The following is a 17,563-nucleotide window of genomic DNA, read 5'->3' as shown; positions in this document are numbered from 1 at the left end:
CTCATGTATCTGTGAAAAAGAAAAATGTTCTAAAGCATGTTCTCCTCAACATGCTTTAGAACCTAGCTATGGGGAACCCGGGGGCGGAGTTGCCAAACAGCAGCTATTGCTAACTGCAATTCAGACTACAACACCACTTTAAGGGAGAACTTTCCCAAGAGGTGCCACTGGACGGCAAACCATGGACAGGCATCGCTTCTCGGCCTTTTGGCTAAGATCAAGTGTAGTATCTGTTCTTATCAGTTTAATATCTGATACGTCCTCTATAAGGGGACTCAATATTAAATGGATTTTTGCCAACAGGAGCTGAAATAGGGGCTTGCTCCGTTCGCTCCAAGCATCGACCCGGTATTGCATTACTTCTGGGAACGGTGCACCCTTCTACTGTCTTAAGAAAAACCAAAAACACCTGGGCAGCTCCGTGCGACATGGGGTCCAAAGGCCTCAGCGGAAATGGATAGCACAGCAGGTGAGGAAAAACCTGCCAAGGCCGACCGATTGTTTTGGTGGAACGCCTTTCTACTCTCAGCCACAAATCACTGCACATGGCTGGGAATCAAGTGCAGTGCGGAATCAAAAGCAAGATTGCGTCACCAAACATACATGGTAGTGGGTGTATCCTTCCAAGCGACAAGGCTAGTGAGGCCTACCGTGAGAGAAGTGGCTAAGACGACACTGGTGTAGGGCAACGCTTGAGAGCTGGAGATGTAATTACTCAGGGTTCTCTTCATTACGCACAAGTCTTTCGCCTTTTACTAAAGACTTCCGTGGAGAGGAACATCATTGAGTTGAAGCAATTTTTGTCAGGCTTAGCCTCTTGGCTAGGCCTCATGTATCTGTGAAAAAGAAAAATGTTCTAAAGCATGTTCTCCTCAACATGCTTTAGAACCTAGCTATGGGGAACCCGGGGGCGGAGTTGCCAAACAGCAGCTATTGCTAACTGCAATTCAGACTACAACACCACTTTAAGGGAGAACTTTCCCAAGAGGTGCCACTGGACGGCAAACCATGGACAGGCATCGCTTCTCGGCCTTTTGGCTAAGATCAAGTGTAGTATCTGTTCTTATCAGTTTAATATCTGATACGTCCTCTATAAGGGGACTCAATATTAAATGGATTTTTGCCAACAGGAGCTGAAATAGGGGCTTGCTCCGTTCGCTCCAAGCATCGACCCGGTATTGCATTACTTCTGGGAACGGTGCACCCTTCTACTGTCTTAAGAAAAACCAAAAACACCTGGGCAGCTCCGTGCGACATGGGGTCCAAAGGCCTCAGCGGAAATGGATAGCACAGCAGGTGAGGAAAAACCTGCCAAGGCCGACCGATTGTTTTGGTGGAACGCCTTTCTACTCTCAGCCACAAATCACTGCACATGAACAAAGACAGCTGGGAATCAAGTGCAGTGCGGAATCAAAAGCAAGATTGCGCCACCAAACATACATGGTAGTGGGTGTATCCTTCCAAGCGACAAGGCTAGTGAGGCCTACCGTGAGAGAAGTGGCTAAGACGACACTGGTGTAGGGCAACGCTTGAGAGCTGGAGATGTAATTAATCAGGGTTCTCTTCATTACGCACAAGTCTTTCGCCTTTTACTAAAGACTTCCGTGGAGAGGAACATCATTGAGTTGAAGCAATTTTTGTCAGGCTTAGCCTCTTGGCTAGGCCTCATGTATCTGTGAAAAAGAAAAATGTTCTAAAGCATGTTCTCCTCAACATGCTTTAGAACCTAGCTATGGGGAACCCGGTGGCGGAGTTGCCAAACAGCAGCTATTGCTAACTGCAATTCAGACTACAACACCACTTTAAGGGAGAACTTTCCCAAGAGGTGCCACTGGACGGCAAACCATGGACAGGCATCGCTTCTCGGCCTTTTGGCTAAGATCAAGTGTAGTATCTGTTCTTATCAGTTTAATATCTGATACATCCTCTATAAGGGGACTCAATATTAAATGGATTTTTGCCAACAGGAGCTGAAATAGGGGCTTGCTCCGTTCGCTCCAAGCATCGACCCGGTATTGCATTACTTCTGGGAACGGTGCACCCTTCTACTGTCTTAAGAAAAACCAAAAACACCTGGGCAGCTCCGTGCGACATGGGGTCCAAAGGCCTCAGCGGAAATGGATAGCACAGCAGGTGAGGAAAAACCTGCCAAGGCCGACCGATTGTTTTGGTGGAACGCCTTTCTACTCTCAGCCACAAATCACTGCACATGAACAAAGACAGCTGGGAATCAAGTGCAGTGCGGAATCAAAAGCAAGATTGCGCCACCAAACATACATGGTAGTGGGTGTATCCTTCCAAGCGACAAGGCTAGTGAGGCCTACCGTGAGAGAAGTGGCTAAGACGACACTGGTGTAGGGCAACGCTTGAGAGCTGGAGATGTAATTACTCAGGGTTCTCTTCATTACGCACAAGTCTTTCGCCTTTTACTAAAGACTTCCGTGGAGAGGAACATCATTGAGTTGAAGCAATTTTTGTCAGGCTTAGCCTCTTGGCTAGGCCTCATGTATCTGTGAAAAAGAAAAATGTTCTAAAGCATGTTCTCCTCAACATGCTTTAGAACCTAGCTATGGGGAACCCGGTGGCGGAGTTGCCAAACAGCAGCTATTGCTAACTGCAATTCAGACTACAACACCACTTTAAGGGAGAACTTTCCCAAGAGGTGCCACTGGACGGCAAACCATGGACAGGCATCGCTTCTCGGCCTTTTGGCTAAGATCAAGTGTAGTATCTGTTCTTATCAGTTTAATATCTGATACGTCCTCTATAAGGGGACTCAATATTAAATGGATTTTTGCCAACAGGAGCTGAAATAGGGGCTTGCTCCGTTCGCTCCAAGCATCGACCCGGTATTGCATTACTTCTGGGAACGGTGCACCCTTCTACTGTCTTAAGAAAAACCAAAAACACCTGGGCAGCTCCGTGCGACATGGGGTCCAAAGGCCTCAGCGGAAATGGATAGCACAGCAGGTGAGGAAAAACCTGCCAAGGCCGACCGATTGTTTTGGTGGAACGCCTTTCTACTCTCAGCCACAAATCACTGCACATGGCTGGGAATCAAGTGCAGTGCGGAATCAAAAGCAAGATTGCGCCACCAAACATACATGGTAGTGGGTGTATCCTTCCAAGCGACAAGGCTAGTGAGGCCTACCGTGAGAGAAGTGGCTAAGACGACACTGGTGTAGGGCAACGCTTGAGAGCTGGAGATGTAATTACTCAGGGTTCTCTTCATTACGCACAAGTCTTTCGCCTTTTACTAAAGACTTCCGTGGAGAGGAACATCATTGAGTTGAAGCAATTTTTGTCAGGCTTAGCCTCTTGGCTAGGCCTCATGTATCTGTGAAAAAGAAAAATGTTCTAAAGCATGTTCTCCTCAACATGCTTTAGAACCTAGCTATGGGGAACCCGGGAGCGGAGTTGCCAAACAGCAGCTATTGCTAACTGCAATTCAGACTACAACACCACTTTAAGGGAGAACTTTCCCAAGAGGTGCCACTGGACGGCAAACCATGGACAGGCATCGCTTCTCGGCCTTTTGGCTAAGATCAAGTGTAGTATCTGTTCTTATCAGTTTAATATCTGATACGTCCTCTATAAGGGGACTCAATATTAAATGGATTTTTGCCAACAGGAGCTGAAATAGGGGCTTGCTCCGTTCGCTCCAAGCATCGACCCGGTATTGCATTACTTCTGGGAACGGTGCACCCTTCTACTGTCTTAAGAAAAACCAAAAACACCTGGGCAGCTCCGTGCGACATGGGGTCCAAAGGCCTCAGCGGAAATGGATAGCACAGCAGGTGAGGAAAAACCTGCCAAGGCCGACCGATTGTTTTGGTGGAACGCCTTTCTACTCTCAGCCACAAATCACTGCACATGGCTGGGAATCAAGTGCAGTGCGGAATCAAAAGCAAGATTGCGTCACCAAACATACATGGTAGTGGGTGTATCCTTCCAAGCGACAAGGCTAGTGAGGCCTACCGTGAGAGAAGTGGCTAAGACGACACTGGTGTAGGGCAACGCTTGAGAGCTGGAGATGTAATTACTCAGGGTTCTCTTCATTACGCACAAGTCTTTCGCCTTTTACTAAAGACTTCCGTGGAGAGGAACATCATTGAGTTGAAGCAATTTTTGTCAGGCTTAGCCTCTTGGCTAGGCCTCATGTATCTGTGAAAAAGAAAAATGTTCTAAAGCATGTTCTCCTCAACATGCTTTAGAACCTAGCTATGGGGAACCCGGGGGCGGAGTTGCCAAACAGCAGCTATTGCTAACTGCAATTCAGACTACAACACCACTTTAAGGGAGAACTTTCCCAAGAGGTGCCACTGGACGGCAAACCATGGACAGGCATCGCTTCTCGGCCTTTTGGCTAAGATCAAGTGTAGTATCTGTTCTTATCAGTTTAATATCTGATACGTCCTCTATAAGGGGACTCAATATTGAATGGATTTTTGCCAACAGGAGCTGAAATAGGGGCTTGCTCCGTTCGCTCCAAGCATCGACCCGGTATTGCATTACTTCTGGGAACGGTGCACCCTTCTACTGTCTTAAGAAAAACCAAAAACACCTGGGCAGCTCCGTGCGACATGGGGTCCAAAGGCCTCAGCGGAAATGGATAGCACAGCAGGTGAGGAAAAACCTGCCAAGGCCGACCGATTGTTTTGGTGGAACGCCTTTCTACTCTCAGCCACAAATCACTGCACATGGCTGGGAATCAAGTGCAGTGCGGAATCAAAAGCAAGATTGCGTCACCAAACATACATGGTAGTGGGTGTATCCTTCCAAGCGACAAGGCTAGTGAGGCCTACCGTGAGAGAAGTGGCTAAGACGACACTGGTGTAGGGCAACGCTTGAGAGCTGGAGATGTAATTACTCAGGGTTCTCTTCATTACGCACAAGTCTTTCGCCTTTTACTAAAGACTTCCGTGGAGAGGAACATCATTGAGTTGAAGCAATTTTTGTCAGGCTTAGCCTCTTGGCTAGGCCTCATGTATCTGTGAAAAAGAAAAATGTTCTAAAGCATGTTCTCCTCAACATGCTTTAGAACCTAGCTATGGGGAACCCGGGGGCGGAGTTGCCAAACAGCAGCTATTGCTAACTGCAATTCAGACTACAACACCACTTTAAGGGAGAACTTTCCCAAGAGGTGCCACTGGACGGCAAACCATGGACAGGCATCGCTTCTCGGCCTTTTGGCTAAGATCAAGTGTAGTATCTGTTCTTATCAGTTTAATATCTGATACGTCCTCTATAAGGGGACTCAATATTAAATGGATTTTTGCCAACAGGAGCTGAAATAGGGGCTTGCTCCGTTCGCTCCAAGCATCGCCCCGATATTGCATTACTTCTGGGAACGGTGCACCCTTCTACTGTCTTAAGAAAAACCAAAAACACCTGGGCAGCTCCGTGCGACATGGGGTCCAAAGGCCTCAGCGGAAATGGATAGCACAGCAGGTGAGGAAAAACCTGCCAAGGCCGACCGATTGTTTTGGTGGAACGCCTTTCTACTCTCAGCCACAAATCACTGCACATGGCTGGGAATCAAGTGCAGTGCGGAATCAAAAGCAAGATTGCGTCACCAAACATACATGGTAGTGGGTGTATCCTTCCAAGCGACAAGGCTAGTGAGGCCTACCGTGAGAGAAGTGGCTAAGACGACACTGGTGTAGGGCAACGCTTGAGAGCTGGAGATGTAATTACTCGGGGTTCTCTTCATTACGCACAAGTCTTTCGCCTTTTACTAAAGACTTCCGTGGAGAGGAACATCATTGAGTTGAAGCAATTTTTGTCAGGCTTAGCCTCTTGGCTAGGCCTCATGTATCTGTGAAAAAGAAAAATGTTCTAAAGCATGTTCTCCTCAACATGCTTTAGAACCTAGCTATGGGGAACCCGGTGGCGGAGTTGCCAAACAGCAGCTATTGCTAACTGCAATTCAGACTACAACACCACTTTAAGGGAGAACTTTCCCAAGAGGTGCCACTGGACGGCAAACCATGGACAGGCATCGCTTCTCGGCCTTTTGGCTAAGATCAAGTGTAGTATCTGTTCTTATCAGTTTAATATCTGATACGTCCTCTATAAGGGGACTCAATATTAAATGGATTTTTGCCAACAGGAGCTGAAATAGGGGCTTGCTCCGTTCGCTCCAAGCATCGACCCGGTATTGCATTACTTCTGGGAACGGTGCACCCTTCTACTGTCTTAAGAAAAACCAAAAACACCTGGGCAGCTCCGTGCGACATGGGGTCCAAAGGCCTCAGCGGAAATGGATAGCACAGCAGGTGAGGAAAAACCTGCCAAGGCCGACCGATTGTTTTGGTGGAACGCCTTTCTACTCTCAGCCACAAATCACTGCACATGGCTGGGAATCAAGTGCAGTGCGGAATCAAAAGCAAGATTGCGCCACCAAACATACATGGTAGTGGGTGTATCCTTCCAAGCGACAAGGCTAGTGAGGCCTACCGTGAGAGAAGTGGCTAAGACGACACTGGTGTAGGGCAACGCTTGAGAGCTGGAGATGTAATTACTCAGGGTTCTCTTCATTACGCACAAGTCTTTCGCCTTTTACTAAAGACTTCCGTGGAGAGGAACATCATTGAGTTGAAGCAATTTTTGTCAGGCTTAGCCTCTTGGCTAGGCCTCATGTATCTGTGAAAAAGAAAAATGTTCTAAAGCATGTTCTCCTCAACATGCTTTAGAACCTAGCTATGGGGAACCCGGTGGCGGAGTTGCCAAACAGCAGCTATTGCTAACTGCAATTCAGACTACAACACCACTTTAAGGGAGAACTTTCCCAAGAGGTGCCACTGGACGGCAAACCATGGACAGGCATCGCTTCTCGGCCTTTTGGCTAAGATCAAGTGTAGTATCTGTTCTTATCAGTTTAATATCTGATACGTCCTCTATAAGGGGACTCAATATTAAATGGATTTTTGCCAACAGGAGCTGAAATAGGGGCTTGCTCCGTTCGCTCCAAGCATCGACCCGGTATTGCATTACTTCTGGGAACGGTGCACCCTTCTACTGTCTTAAGAAAAACCAAAAACACCTGGGCAGCTCCGTGCGACATGGGGTCCAAAGGCCTCAGCGGAAATGGATAGCACAGCAGGTGAGGAAAAACCTGCCAAGGCCGACCGATTGTTTTGGTGGAACGCCTTTCTACTCTCAGCCACAAATCACTGCACATGGCTGGGAATCAAGTGCAGTGCGGAATCAAAAGCAAGATTGCGCCACCAAACATACATGGTAGTGGGTGTATCCTTCCAAGCGACAAGGCTAGTGAGGCCTACCGTGAGAGAAGTGGCTAAGACGACACTGGTGTAGGGCAACGCTTGAGAGCTGGAGATGTAATTACTCAGGGTTCTCTTCATTACGCACAAGTCTTTCGCCTTTTACTAAAGACTTCCGTGGAGAGGAACATCATTGAGTTGAAGCAATTTTTGTCAGGCTTAGCCTCTTGGCTAGGCCTCATGTATCTGTGAAAAAGAAAAATGTTCTAAAGCATGTTCTCCTCAACATGCTTTAGAACCTAGCTATGGGGAACCCGGGAGCGGAGTTGCCAAACAGCAGCTATTGCTAACTGCAATTCAGACTACAACACCACTTTAAGGGAGAACTTTCCCAAGAGGTGCCACTGGACGGCAAACCATGGACAGGCATCGCTTCTCGGCCTTTTGGCTAAGATCAAGTGTAGTATCTGTTCTTATCAGTTTAATATCTGATACGTCCTCTATAAGGGGACTCAATATTAAATGGATTTTTGCCAACAGGAGCTGAAATAGGGGCTTGCTCCGTTCGCTCCAAGCATCGACCCGGTATTGCATTACTTCTGGGAACGGTGCACCCTTCTACTGTCTTAAGAAAAACCAAAAACACCTGGGCAGCTCCGTGCGACATGGGGTCCAAAGGCCTCAGCGGAAATGGATAGCACAGCAGGTGAGGAAAAACCTGCCAAGGCCGACCGATTGTTTTGGTGGAACGCCTTTCTACTCTCAGCCACAAATCACTGCACATGGCTGGGAATCAAGTGCAGTGCGGAATCAAAAGCAAGATTGCGCCACCAAACATACATGGTAGTGGGTGTATCCTTCCAAGCGACAAGGCTAGTGAGGCCTACCGTGAGAGAAGTGGCTAAGACGACACTGGTGTAGGGCAACGCTTGAGAGCTGGAGATGTAATTACTCAGGGTTCTCTTCATTACGCACAAGTCTTTCGCCTTTTACTAAAGACTTCCGTGGAGAGGAACATCATTGAGTTGAAGCAATTTTTGTCAGGCTTAGCCTCTTGGCTAGGCCTCATGTATCTGTGAAAAAGAAAAATGTTCTAAAGCATGTTCTCCTCAACATGCTTTAGAACCTAGCTATGGGGAACCCGGGGGCGGAGTTGCCAAACAGCAGCTATTGCTAACTGCAATTCAGACTACAACACCACTTTAAGGGAGAACTTTCCCAAGAGGTGCCACTGGACGGCAAACCATGGACAGGCATCGCTTCTCGGCCTTTTGGTTAAGACTGCGATCACTCCCTGTTGGCGGGATTATTTCCTAACTGTGGAAATTAATCCTTTGTCTTTTGGGAGATACACATTTGTATTTGGCTATTTATTGTTGTTTTGCATTTTTTGCACATTGTTTCCTTTAAACAGAGACCACTGCTGGTAAGTGACCTTTTTTATTGTTTTAGTATTTATTGTATTCTTAGTGTCCTTTTAAGGTTTTACTTAAATTATTGTTTTAGATTTTTAGTAGTTTTTGTGTGGTGTCTCCACCATGTCGGCCAACCATGCCGGCATGCGGAGGCACCACAGTGTGCGATTCTATTTCAGAGACAAGGATAAGAGCACAATGGTCATGTCCAGATTAGACTTCTCTAGGAAAATGATACAGAAAACCTTGTGTTTTAAACCGGATGATTTGAATTGTATTGTCACTTTGCCATTCAACAAAGGATTTGATGTGAGCTTCCGTTCTGCTGTTTTGCTCAGGGAGTTTTGGACACGCTTCGATAATGTTAAAACCCAGTTCTCTGTATTCAACGTCGAGAAACTAACTGACAATAGCTCAAAATTTGTTATTGTCAGGATGTTCAATGAGACTGTCAATGCGGAGGACATTTGCTTGTGGCTGGGTAGATACTGCACAGTTAAAGGCCAAGCTATCAAAGTGAGAGATGAAGATGGCATTTGGAACTGTGCCTGGAGGGTGCCCATCCAGCAGGGGCAAGACCCCCAGGGCTACCAAGGGCTAAAACATCTGCCATCTGTGATAGTTCTTGGAAATAACAGAGGCTACATTCACTACCAGGGCCAGCCCAAGCTCTGCCGCAAGTGTGGCGAGCATGGGCACCTGGCAGAAGCGTGTACACAGATCATTTGTGGCAAGTGTAGAGAAATTGGACATGCTTTTGAAGAATGTACTAATGGCAGGGCGTGTAATCTTTGTGGAGCAACATCCCATCTCTTCAGAGATTGCCCTAATTCCTTTGCCAACAAAGTAAAGAACCAGAAAAGACAGGAGAAAGCGGATGACATTGAAAGAAACGAGCAAAATGGTGGACAAGTAACTGTCCAAGCACAAATTGAAGAGGAGGAGCTGGCAAATTCAAATTTCCCGCCAAAACCTGTGATTGGAGAAGAGGAAGCAGGTGAGGTGGGAAAGGGGGAGGGGCTTGGTAACACCCTCATTAAAGAAACAGAGGGAGAGGCAGACTTCCAAGGAAATGAAGATACTGAGCCAAGCTTGCAAAAGTCTGATCCTGGAATTCTCATCATAGATATGCCTGATCTGCCCCTCCCCGATGGCCAGCCCAACTCCAAGAGAGCGGCATGTGAGTTGTCTAGCTCAGAGACTGGAGAAAACTCAGAGAAGAGGGGAAGAGCTGAGCCTGACTCAAACAGCTCGTCTGTGGAGGAGGACAGAGTCTTCCCCTCTAGCTCTAGTTCAGAAAACCAGTTCTCATTTCTCGATGTTGTGCTACAGTCAACTCCAAAGGAAGTTAGAGGTAATACAGCATTCCGGAGGGAAGGATCGAAAGCCTCCCCCCCTGGTTGCGTAGGGACTGGGAAATGAGATCCTTCCACACTTTGCATTGCGTTCTGAATCTTGAATAATGTTGTAAATTAATTTAAATCCTTTTAATGTCATACTTGTTGATTTTAACCATACTCATGACCCTCAACATTTCCACCATAAATGTGAGGAGTGTTAGGTCGGGAGTTAGAGCCCAAATGGTTTTATCCTTTTTAAATTCCTGTCAGTCGGATGTGTTTTTACTACAGGAGTGCAACCTCCCTTTTTTTTAAAAACTACTCCATATGGGAAAAAAGCTGGCCACCCGGGACTTCCCTCTGGAGTGGATCCAACCAAAATAGATCAGACGGAGTGGCCATTTTAATAAAAACCCCCTTGGTAGTGGTGAAGGGGAGCACAGTGGTGAGAGACGGACGGGCACTTTTAGCGCATTTGACATATAATGGACAGGATTTTAACCTACTTAACATCTATGGTTTTAATGACAAAAACGACAGGTATGGCCTCTTAAAAGACTTGCAGTCCCACATGCTAGGTAGGGTTCCTTTAATAGTAGGGGGGGATTTTAATTGTGTTTTAGACAGGAAGGATAGGCGGGGAGCAGGGGAAGATTTTAAAGTAGACAAAACATCGGTTTTACTTCAGGGCATATGCAAGGATCTTAAACTTCAAGACTGTTTTAAAACCATGCATCCAAGAGAGGAGGGCTTCACCTGGTTCAGTGGTGACGGCACCAAAGCCTCTCGTATTGACTTTGTTTTTACTCGGGATTGCCCACCAACCGATGCTAGATTAACCCCTGTTTTCTTTTCAGATCACGCTATGCTTTCTTGCACCCTTTCACTTTCCTCAGGTGTGACTTACGGGAGTGGTCTGTGGAAGCTAAACTGCTCCCTGTTAGAAGATAGGGAAATAGTGAGGCAGTACAGGGAGCAGTATAGAAAATGGCAGACCCTCCAAGACTTTTACAACTCACGAGCACACTGGTGGGAGATGGTGAAGGTGAGGACTAAGACTTTTTTCAGACAAAGTGGAAAGATAAAAAAAGAAAAGGAAAACAGACGCATGTTGGGACTGCAAAAAAGACTACAAAGATATTTTAACCTAGTAAATCAAGGACTAGATTTTAATGATGAGATTTTAGAGGTCAAAAGAGAAATGAAAACAATTGCAAATATCAAGAGTCAGGGAATAATCTTAAGGAGTAAAGAGAGGGAGGTCGAAGAAGGGGAAAAATGCACACGGTACTTTTTTAAAAGAATAGTTGACAAAGGGGCAGTTTTAACACAGCTAAAAAAAGAAGATGGGGTTTTAACTGCTGAAACAGAAGACATTAAGGAAACCGTGGAAAGTTTTTACACTAACTTGTATGAAACAAAAAAGATCGAGGAACAAATCACTAGAGAAGTTTTAGAATTTATTGACAAAACAGTGAAGGAAAATGTGCTTTTAACCCAGGATTTTACCCTTTTAGAAATAGAAAAGTGTCTGAGAAGTTTTAAGAAGGGGAAGGCACCAGGACAGGATGGACTTCCCCTAGACTTTTATCACACATTTTGGGATATCCTTGCACACAACCTTTTAACTGTTTTTAGTGACTTTGAAAATCTCGACCTTTTACCTGACAGTTTTAGGATAGGGATAGTGACTCTACTGTACAAAAAGGACGACAAGACTGACCTAAAAAATTGGAGACCGATAACTCTTTTAAATGTGGACTGTAAACTTTTTAGTAAAGTTTTATCATCACGTTTGTCTTTGGTTTTAGGGGAGGTGATTCACCCGGATCAAGCCTGTGCCATCCCGGGGAGGAAGATCACTGACAGCCTCGTACTGATCCGAGACACCATCTGTTTTGCGAGAGACAGAAACATTAGACTAGTAGTCCTAAATTTAGACTTTGAGAAAGCTTTTGATCGGGTCTCGCACCAGTACCTTTTCCAGGTACTGCAAAAAATGGGGTTCCCAGACAGACTGATAGCTTGGGTGGGACTGCTGTATCGGGGCATTACCAGCAAATTTGTAGTCAACGGGCATTTGACAAAAGCAGTCGAAATTAACTGCGGTGTTCGTCAGGGTTGTCCGTTATCTGCCCTCCTCTACGTGATATGTATAGAACCTTTGGCACAGATCTTGAGAAGGGACCAATGGATCAATGGGGTGGGCATTCCAGGGAGTGGGGGACTGGTCAACAAATGCCTTTTATACATGGACGACGTGAACATTTTATGCACCGACCTTTTATCTGTTAACAGGACAATGGACTTGACTGACTTTTATGGACGGGCTTCAGGGGCAAAACTTAACAGAGACAAGACCCAAGCACAACTCTACGGACCATGGACAGCGACTGAGACTGCAGGACTCCCACTGACTGTGACCCAGACTGACCAAAAAATACTGGGGATCAAATTCGACAGGGAGGGGGGTGGGGGATCAAACTGGCCAGACGTTGTAGGGAAAGTTAGACAAAGACTAGGACTTTGGGGACTTAGAGGACTGACCATAGAAGGAAAGGTTTTAATCATTAAAGCAGTGATTTTACCTTTGCTTTTACTCATCAGTTCTGTTTTTATGCCTCCAAGGAGAGTGCTTTTAGATCTGGACCGAGCAATTTTTTACTTCTTGTGGGGTTCAAAATGGGAAAGGCTAAGAAGACACATAATGAAGAGGCCAAAAGAGAAAGGAGGAAAAGGAGTGCCCGACCTACACTTGTTTTTAGGAAGCAGATATACAGCACTACACATAGCACAAGCCACAGACCCATCCAGAAATGCAAAGAGCCAAGCAATGACACGATTCTGGATGGGCTTTTATCTGAAAACACTACACATTTTACCTATTGATCTTAGAACACCTGTGTCTTTTAACCTGCCGCCGGCATATGCTTGCATCAAAACATTTTTAAGGCATTTTAAGCTAGAGCAGGAGGAGGTAGAGATTTTAACTAACCACCGCTCTCTTGTTTCTGTTGTGCAGGAGCGGGAACCTGTGAGTCCAGTGCGCGGGCTTACCTTTGGCGAGCCCACAGCTGTTTGGCGCAATGTGAACCATCCCGTTCTCCCAAACAGACTCCGGGACCTGTCGTGGATGGTGGCTCATGAGATCCTCCCAGTCAGAGCCGTCATGCACTCCCGGGGCATGTCAATCCTTTCAACCTGCCCCCGGCCGGAATGTGGCGAACCCGAGTCGGTGAGGCATCTGCTCTGGGAGTGCAGTGCTGTTGTGGACCAGTGGCAAATGGCCGGCTCCCAGCAATTCCCGGGTTTACCGGCAGGGGAGGTCCTAGACGCACAAACAGTGCTCTATGGGGTGAGCCAGAAGAGTAAAAAGCCTTCCGAATTCACCGGACTCTGGCTCACCCTAGCTGCCATAAAAGACGCCATTTGGACCTCCAGAAACCTGCTGGTGACAAAGCGCAAGCAGATCCCCCCCGTGGCTGTGATCCGTATGGCAGCAGCAACCGTCCATACGACGATTGCTGCAGGCAGCAGGCCTAGGACACAGCCACAAAGAAGAATCGCTTGCGCCCTCTCGGACGTGGGAGTCGGAGCCACACAAAAAGGGACTCAACAGCGGCGGCCTGACTATCTGGGTGAGGGGAAGGAGCAGCAGGGCGCGGATCTCCTCTGTGCCCCAAGACAGGATCCCGAGAGACCAATCTGATTGGGAGAGCGGGATGAGCCACTGTAAATGAAGACTCACACCGCTCCTGCAGAACAAGACTTGGGAGTTTTTAACTGCCCTCCCCTTTTAAAGACACAATTTTACTGATTTAAAATTTTAAAATTCACACATAGATAATTTGTTTTAGCATGTTTTTACTTTTGGAACAAAATGTATTTAACATGTTAAATTGACTATTTATGCTATCATTTTAAAACAAAAGAACTGATGATGTAAAGCAAATGTCTAATGTGAACCTGTGACAATAAAACTTTTTTTCAAAAGAAAAAATCTGTTCTTATCAGTTTAATATCTGATACGTCCTCTATAAGGGGACTCAATATTAAATGGATTTTTGCCAACAGGAGCTGAAATAGGGGCTTGCTCCGTTCGCTCCAAGCATCGACCCGGTATTGCATTACTTCTGGGAACGGTGCACCCTTCTACTGTCTTAAGAAAAACCAAAAACACCTGGGCAGCTCCGTGCGACATGGGGTCCAAAGGCCTCAGCGGAAATGGATAGCACAGCAGGTGAGGAAAAACCTGCCAAGGCCGACCGATTGTTTTGGTGGAACGCCTTTCTACTCTCAGCCACAAATCACTGCACATGGCTGGGAATCAAGTGCAGTGCGGAATCAAAAGCAAGATTGCGTCACCAAACATACATGGTAGTGGGTGTATCCTTCCAAGCGACAAGGCTAGTGAGGCCTACCGTGAGAGAAGTGGCTAAGACGACACTGGTGTAGGGCAACGCTTGAGAGCTGGAGATGTAATTACTCAGGGTTCTCTTCATTACGCACAAGTCTTTCGCCTTTTACTAAAGACTTCCGTGGAGAGGAACATCATTGAGTTGAAGCAATTTTTGTCAGGCTTAGCCTCTTGGCTAGGCCTCATGTATCTGTGAAAAAGAAAAATGTTCTAAAGCATGTTCTCCTCAACATGCTTTAGAACCTAGCTATGGGGAACCCGGGGGCGGAGTTGCCAAACAGCAGCTATTGCTAACTGCAATTCAGACTACAACACCACTTTAAGGGAGAACTTTCCCAAGAGGTGCCACTGGACGGCAAACCATGGACAGGCATCGCTTCTCGGCCTTTTGGCTAAGATCAAGTGTAGTATCTGTTCTTATCAGTTTAATATCTGATACGTCCTCTATAAGGGGACTCAATATTGAATGGATTTTTGCCAACAGGAGCTGAAATAGGGGCTTGCTCCGTTCGCTCCAAGCATCGACCCGGTATTGCATTACTTCTGGGAACGGTGCACCCTTCTACTGTCTTAAGAAAAACCAAAAACACCTGGGCAGCTCCGTGCGACATGGGGTCCAAAGGCCTCAGCGGAAATGGATAGCACAGCAGGTGAGGAAAAACCTGCCAAGGCCGACCGATTGTTTTGGTGGAACGCCTTTCTACTCTCAGCCACAAATCACTGCACATGGCTGGGAATCAAGTGCAGTGCGGAATCAAAAGCAAGATTGCGTCACCAAACATACATGGTAGTGGGTGTATCCTTCCAAGCGACAAGGCTAGTGAGGCCTACCGTGAGAGAAGTGGCTAAGACGACACTGGTGTAGGGCAACGCTTGAGAGCTGGAGATGTAATTACTCAGGGTTCTCTTCATTACGCACAAGTCTTTCGCCTTTTACTAAAGACTTCCGTGGAGAGGAACATCATTGAGTTGAAGCAATTTTTGTCAGGCTTAGCCTCTTGGCTAGGCCTCATGTATCTGTGAAAAAGAAAAATGTTCTAAAGCATGTTCTCCTCAACATGCTTTAGAACCTAGCTATGGGGAACCCGGGGGCGGAGTTGCCAAACAGCAGCTATTGCTAACTGCAATTCAGACTACAACACCACTTTAAGGGAGAACTTTCCCAAGAGGTGCCACTGGACGGCAAACCATGGACAGGCATCGCTTCTCGGCCTTTTGGCTAAGATCAAGTGTAGTATCTGTTCTTATCAGTTTAATATCTGATACGTCCTCTATAAGGGGACTCAATATTAAATGGATTTTTGCCAACAGGAGCTGAAATAGGGGCTTGCTCCGTTCGCTCCAAGCATCGCCCCGATATTGCATTACTTCTGGGAACGGTGCACCCTTCTACTGTCTTAAGAAAAACCAAAAACACCTGGGCAGCTCCGTGCGACATGGGGTCCAAAGGCCTCAGCGGAAATGGATAGCACAGCAGGTGAGGAAAAACCTGCCAAGGCCGACCGATTGTTTTGGTGGAACGCCTTTCTACTCTCAGCCACAAATCACTGCACATGGCTGGGAATCAAGTGCAGTGCGGAATCAAAAGCAAGATTGCGTCACCAAACATACATGGTAGTGGGTGTATCCTTCCAAGCGACAAGGCTAGTGAGGCCTACCGTGAGAGAAGTGGCTAAGACGACACTGGTGTAGGGCAACGCTTGAGAGCTGGAGATGTAATTACTCGGGGTTCTCTTCATTACGCACAAGTCTTTCGCCTTTTACTAAAGACTTCCGTGGAGAGGAACATCATTGAGTTGAAGCAATTTTTGTCAGGCTTAGCCTCTTGGCTAGGCCTCATGTATCTGTGAAAAAGAAAAATGTTCTAAAGCATGTTCTCCTCAACATGCTTTAGAACCTAGCTATGGGGAACCCGGTGGCGGAGTTGCCAAACAGCAGCTATTGCTAACTGCAATTCAGACTACAACACCACTTTAAGGGAGAACTTTCCCAAGAGGTGCCACTGGACGGCAAACCATGGACAGGCATCGCTTCTCGGCCTTTTGGCTAAGATCAAGTGTAGTATCTGTTCTTATCAGTTTAATATCTGATACGTCCTCTATAAGGGGACTCAATATTAAATGGATTTTTGCCAACAGGAGCTGAAATAGGGGCTTGCTCCGTTCGCTCCAAGCATCGACCCGGTATTGCATTACTTCTGGGAACGGTGCACCCTTCTACTGTCTTAAGAAAAACCAAAAACACCTGGGCAGCTCCGTGCGACATGGGGTCCAAAGGCCTCAGCGGAAATGGATAGCACAGCAGGTGAGGAAAAACCTGCCAAGGCCGACCGATTGTTTTGGTGGAACGCCTTTCTACTCTCAGCCACAAATCACTGCACATGGCTGGGAATCAAGTGCAGTGCGGAATCAAAAGCAAGATTGCGTCACCAAACATACATGGTAGTGGGTGTATCCTTCCAAGCGACAAGGCTAGTGAGGCCTACCGTGAGAGAAGTGGCTAAGACGACACTGGTGTAGGGCAACGCTTGAGAGCTGGAGATGTAATTACTCAGGGTTCTCTTCATTACGCACAAGTCTTTCGCCTTTTACTAAAGACTTCCGTGGAGAGGAACATCATTGAGTTGAAGCAATTTTTGTCAGGCTTAGCCTCTTGGCTAGGCCTCATGTATCTGTGAAAAAGAAAAATGTTCTAAAGCATGTTCTCCTCAACATGCTTTAGAACCTAGCTATGGGGAACCCGGGGGCGGAGTTGCCAAACAGCAGCTATTGCTAACTGCAATTCAGACTACAACACCACTTTAAGGGAGAACTTTCCCAAGAGGTGCCACTGGACGGCAAACCATGGACAGGCATCGCTTCTCGGCCTTTTGGCTAAGATCAAGTGTAGTATCTGTTCTTATCAGTTTAATATCTGATACGTCCTCTATAAGGGGACTCAATATTGAATGGATTTTTGCCAACAGGAGCTGAAATAGGGGCTTGCTCCGTTCGCTCCAAGCATCGACCCGGTATTGCATTACTTCTGGGAACGGTGCACCCTTCTACTGTCTTAAGAAAAACCAAAAACACCTGGGCAGCTCCGTGCGACATGGGGTCCAAAGGCCTCAGCGGAAATGGATAGCACAGCAGGTGAGGAAAAACCTGCCAAGGCCGACCGATTGTT

The sequence above is a fragment of the Ammodytes marinus genome (genome assembly GCF_949987685.1).
Source record: "Ammodytes marinus genome assembly, chromosome: 5".
NCBI lineage: Eukaryota > Metazoa > Chordata > Actinopteri > Uranoscopiformes > Ammodytidae > Ammodytes > Ammodytes marinus.
This window is presented reverse-complemented; position numbering follows the sequence as displayed.